Genomic DNA, 6,017 nt, shown 5'->3' with positions numbered 1-6,017 from the left:
GATATCCCGCTTTATCACTACCCAAAGGAGTCTCAAAGCGGCTCACATTCTCCTTTCCCTTCCTCCCCCACAACAAACACTCCGTGGGGTGAGTGGGGCTGAGAGACTTCAGAGAAGTGTGACTAGGCCAAGGTCACGCAGCAGCTGCATGTGAAGGAGTGGAGACACGAACCCGGTTCACCAGATTACGAGACTACCGCTTTTAACCACTAACCACACTGGAGGGGTGGAGAGGCAAGCAGCAGTTTCTCCGCTGTAGCGGAGAGCTGCTGTTTGCCCATCCCGCCCCCTGCCCCCCGCCAAAGCCTGCTTTAGCGGAAGCCGGGGTGGTGTAGGGGGCAAGCAGCACCTCTCTGCTACAGCAGAGAAGCTGCTGCTAACCCGTCCCAGCCCCCCGCCCAAGCCTGGCCAGCGCCCCCTCCATTTTGGCGCCCTAGGCAATTGCCTAGTTCGCCTAAATGGACGCGCCGGCCCTGCCCACCAGCAACATTTGGGAGCAAGAGAACAAGGGGCTTGCGATAGATCCGGCACACGGAGGCATGTTGCGCTCTTATGTCACGAACTGTTTGGGCGCAGAGGAGCGGTGGGAGCCACCAGCTGGGAAACCCCCAAGGGAAGAAGGCTCAGAGTGGCCGGGCGGAGAAGACAAATTCCCCCTCTCCCCTGGTTTCTGAGTACCAGGAGAGGCATGAAGCAGGAACAGTAAAGGCAGCCATGCCAGTGTAGTCTCAGATTGCTGGGGGGGGGAATCCTGTAGAGGGGGAGACTTAGGCAGCTATGGGAAGGCAGGGCCCTTCAGTCTCTGCAACTGTCTTGCAGGGGCAAGACCTACAAAGAAGATTTGGCCCAGCACTCCTGAGCAGACCCTGTTTCTTCTAATAAAGACTTAACTCTATTTACTCTATGTGATGATTATGATGATGATGATGATGATGATGATAATAATAATGCCGTATTTTTCACTCCATAGGGCGCACCGGACCATAGGGCACACCTCATTTTTAGAAGAGGAAACCCAGATTATTTTTTTTCTGGTTTTCCTCCTCTAAAAGCCCTGTTTTTTTCAGGATCAGCTAAAAGTTTAGCAACTTTTTTGCAAAGGGAAAAACCCTGTTTTTTGAGGATCAGCTAAAAGTTTTGCAGCTTTTTTTGCAAAGGGAAAGCCCTGTTTTTTTGATGATCAGCTAAAAGTTTTGCAGCTTTTTTTTTTTTTTTGCAAAGGGTATCGCTTCTCGGCCTTTTGGCTAAGATCAAGTGTAGTTTTTTTTTTGCAAAGGGGGAAAAGCAAAGAGGAAAAGGCCCATTTTTATGGGGTTCAAGTCACATTTTTTCAGCTTCTAAAGGAAAGGGAGCCTTTTCTACAGTTTCCAGACAGATAATCTAATCAGCCAGTCACAAGTCGCTGGGGAAACAAACAACCTCCCTCTGCAGCACATTCAACAATGGAGGCCTGGGCAAGGGGGGGGGGGTCGAAAGGGAGCCAGGGACTCTTATCTCTCTCCAGATCTCTTGCTGATCAGCTGCTGAGCGGGGTCCTTTCAACACCCCCTTTTCTCTTTGTAAAATAAAAAGCATGATCCTCTTTTGGCCCTTGGGCAATTCAGCTCCAGGGACCACCATTCGCTCCATAAGACGCACAGATATTTTCCCTTACTTTTCAGGAGGGAAAAAGTGTGTCTTATGGAGCGAAAAATACGGTAATAATAATATTAATAATATTAATAATATTAATATTATTTTATTATTTGTACCCCGCCCATCTGGCTGGGTTTCTCCATACACTCTGGGTGGATTCCAACAGATATTTTTTTGTCGTTTAGTCATTTAGTCGTGTCCGACTCTTCGTGACCCCATGGACCAGAGCACGCCAGGCACGCCTGTCTTTCACTGCCTCCTGCAGTTTGGCCAAACTCATGCTGGCCGCTTCGAGAACACTGTCCAACCATCTCATCCTCGGTCGTCCCCTTCTCCTTGTCTGACAGATAATAGGATACATTAAAAATTATTCCTGTCTTGCTCCTGTTATCTAAGCCGCAGGCCTGCAAACCCACACCTCTCTCTCCTGACTAGGCCCATTTCAATTTCTCATTTTTGCAATCTTAAATTTGGCTCGCCACATTCCCATGTCAGAAGGCGATTTTCTTTTTTTAAAAAAAAACCCTCCTGAAAATTCATTGGCATTTTAACGCGAATTTCTCCTAACGGACACACTTTTTTTTGTACGCAATTTTTACCATCCATATCCATTTTTGCAAAGCCATTTCCCCTGATAGAACACAGTTTTGTCTGTTATATTCTTGAATACTATATGCGTTAATATACACACTTTACCCAGGGCCGGCCCAAGACATTTTCCCACTGGAGGCAAATGAGAAAGTGGTGCCTCGCTACCTGGTATTTACAGGTAGAGTGCCCCAGAACCTGGGGCTCTACTACTTTCCCTTTCACTCTCCAAGCTCAGAGCAGTGAACCTGGCAAGCAGGCAAGTGGGGAGCTTAACTTCCTGACCAAGGTGGTCTCTAATAATGGGGCTGGGGTTCGCTCACCTTCTTGCTTCCCCACTCACCCACTTGTCACTGTCTATTCCCCCTCCCCCACAAGAATAGGATCTTTCTTCAGAGTGTTGGCGGTTCAGTCAATCACAGGGCTTAACACCCCACCTATTCCCCCTCGTTCAGATTCCCATTTCCTGAAACCCTTTGTTGTTGTTCAGTCGTTCAGTCGTGTCCGACTCTTCGTGACCCCATGGACCAGAGCACGCCAGGCACCCCTATCCTTCACCGCCTCTCGCAGTTTGGCCAAACTCATGTTAGCAGCTTCGAGAACACTGTCCGACCATCTCATCCTCTGTCGTCCCCTTCTCCTTGTGCCCTCCATCTTTCCCAACACCGGGGTCTTTTCCAGGGAGTTTTCTCTTCTCATGAGGTGGCCAAAGTACTGGAGCCTCAACTTCAGGATCTGTCCTTCCAGTGAGCACCCAGGGCTGATTGCTTTGAGAATGGATAGGTTTGATCTTGCAGTCCATGGGACTCTCAGGAGTCTCCTCCAGCACCATAATTCAAAAGCATCAATTCTTCGGCGATCAGCCTTCTTGATGGTCCAGCTCTCACTTCCATACATCACTACTGGGAAAACCATAGCTTTAACTATACGGACCTTTGTCGGCAAGGTGATGTCTTTGCTTTTTAAGATGCTGTCTAGGTTTGTCATTGCTTTTCTCCCAAGAAGCAGGCGTTTTCTAATTTCGTGACTGCTGTCACCACCTGCAGTGATCATGGAACCCAAGAAAGTGAAATCTCTCACTGCCTCCATTTCTTCCCCTTCTATTTGCCAGGAGGTGATGGGACCAGTGGCCATGATCTGAAACCCTTAGAGAGAAGCAAAATAAATCAAGACCTGAGCATGAAGGGAATGCTGTGGATATAGCCTATCTTGATTTCAGCAAGGCCTTTGACAAGGTGCCCCATGATATTCTTGTAAAGAAGCTGGTAAAATGTGGGCTAGACAATGCTACCATTCAGTGGATTTGTAAGTGGCTGGCTGACCGAACCCAAAGGGTGCTCATCAATGGCTCCTCTTCATCCTGGAGAGAAGTGACTAGTGGGGTGCTACAGGGTTCTGTCTTGGGCCCAGTCTTATTCAACATCTTCATCAATGACTTGGATGATGGGCTTGAGGGCATCCTGATCAAGTTTGCAGATGACCCCATATTGGGAGGGGTGGCTAATACCCCAGAGGACAGGATCACACTTCAAAATGACCTTAACAGACTAGAGAACTGGGCCAAAGCAAACAAGATATGATATGATAGCCATGTTCAAATATATCAAAGGATGTCATATAGAGGAGGGTGAAAGGTTGTTTTCTGCTGCTCCAGAGAAGCGGACACGGGGCAATGGATTCAAACTACAAGAAAGAAGATTCCACCTAAACATTAGGAAGAACTTCCTGACAGTAAGAGCTGTTGGACAGTGGAATTTGCTGCCAAGGAGTGTGGTGGAGTCTCCTTCTTTGGAGGTCTTTAAGCGGAGGATTCTAGGATTCTAGGATTCTAAGAGTCTGCTGGATGAGGCCAGCAGCCCATCTAGACCAGCATCCTGTTGCCACGGTGGCCAAACAGATGCCCCAGTGGGAATCCAGCATGCAGGATCCGAGCAGAAGAGCAACTCTCCCCTCCTGCAGTTGAGAAGCATTGCCACCCCCAACTGTAGAGACAAAACATAAGGATTGTGTCCAGCAGCCATCGATAGCCCTCTCCTCCACGAATCAGTCCAACCGCTGCAGTATATGACAATGTTTTCCTTCTGTTTCCTTAATGTTTGCTGGGGCTTCTTTGAGCTACGTTACATTTGAAAAACAAAAAAATATATATGAAAACTTACCGTTTTTTTTAAAATTCCTGCATTGCAGGGGGCTGGACCAAGCAACCCCTTTCCAACTCTACAATTCTATGATTCTCAAGTTGGGAATTGAAACAAAATTCTCTATAGCCCACCACTCAAAAAAGCAGTTTTGCAACTCCCTCCCTCCCCAGTTCTGATCTCTTGGGGAGAAGGAGTGGAGTGTTGCTAGCAGCCATTTGTCTGCTTTTATGTCCGAGAAAACAAATGCTGTTCTCGCAAACCCAATTATGCCTCAATCGACTTCGGTGGGGAGGGAGGGAGCCATCTTCACCTGACACCAGCGAGCCAAATTTAGCCAAGGGGAGAGCATATTTCTGTCTGAGATGCAGCGCCCCCCCCTCACTCTCTCTCTGGTCCCGCTAAAAAAGAACATCTTTTCTTGACTGATTGTGGGGCGGATGGGAGACAAGTACATCTAAAAATGGAGACGTGCTCAATTAAAATGTAATTTTCCAGACCGTAAATCAAGGCTTAAGATCAGATGTAGAGGTACGGCGCTCGGGTCTACGTCAGTCGGTTTGGGGTTTTTTGTTTTTTTGTTTTATTTCACGGGCTGCACGTGCAAAGGGCCCTCCGTGGCACGATTATTCCGACTCTGCGAAGCTGGGGCATGTTCTGTTAATAGCTGATCCTTTATCTCTCCTTTCCTCAGTCCCTCTTGTCTAGTTCGACGGTTGATAAGAACATATTTATGAGACTCCGCTCTCTGCTGCAGAACAGACCCTCTTCCTGTTGAGCATAAGATATCTTGATTTTTATCGAGGCGAAAAAGAATGATAATCAGCTCTTCAGCCTCGTCGCCCACAGTCCTGCAGGTGGGGGTGGGGGTGGGTGAGTCTACAGGATGCCAACTTTCCCTCCATTTTTCCTCCAGGAAAACTAACATGCATCCTCCCAGCTGCCATGTCATCTATCTACAAGCTTTTATTCCACATCTGAAGATGGAGCACATGGAAGATGGAGAAAACCTGTTTTCTGCCGCTCCAGGGAGGTAGGACTTGAACTGGTGGATTCGAATTACAGGACATGAAACCCTGACTGAACTTCAGAAAGAACTTCCTGATAGTAAGAGCTGGTGGAATCTCCTTCGCTGGAGATCGAGTGGCCATCTGTCAGGGATCCTTTAGTTGCGATTCCTGCATTGGACTAGATGACCCTCGGGGTCCCTCCCAGCTCTACAATTCCACGGTCCTATGAATTATGACATTTTTGGGAATAATTTTGATTTGATTTCACAAGTGTAGAATTATAACAATACAAAACACATATCCACGTTTAGAGATTTCGCCGGATCTCTGGACTTCCCACCTTCCCTTCCATGGGTCCAGTTGTCAACCTTTTCCATGTTTAGAGATTTCTCTGGATCTCTGGACTTCCCACCTTCCCCTCCATGGGTCCAGTTGTCAACCTTTTCCATGTTTAGAGATTTCTCTGGATCTCTGGACTTCCCACCTTCCCCTCCATGGGTCCAGTTGTCAACCTTTTCCATGTTTAGAGATTTCTCTGGATCTCTGGACTTCCCACCTTCCCCTCCATGAGTCCAGTTGTCAACCTTTTCCATGTTTAGAGATTTCTCTGGATCTCTGGACTTCCCACCTTCCCTTCCATGGGTCC

The 6,017-nt window shown here is 47.8% G+C and overlaps 1 non-coding gene across 1 annotated transcript; it reads left to right on the top strand.

The window, feature by feature from the left end:
* Window positions 1–1,224: 1,224 nt before the first annotated feature.
* LOC117046149 lies at window positions 1,225–1,420 on the top strand. The gene has a single exon (XR_004426522.1). It is a non-coding gene; the product is annotated as a U2 spliceosomal RNA (small nuclear RNA).
* Window positions 1,421–6,017: the final 4,597 nt, after the last annotated feature.

Source organism: Lacerta agilis, chromosome 4, assembly GCF_009819535.1.
Source record: "Lacerta agilis isolate rLacAgi1 chromosome 4, rLacAgi1.pri, whole genome shotgun sequence".
Lineage (NCBI taxonomy): Eukaryota > Metazoa > Chordata > Lepidosauria > Squamata > Lacertidae > Lacerta > Lacerta agilis.
Note: the sequence above shows the minus strand (reverse complement) of the source record. Positions and strands in the feature narration are given on the sequence as shown.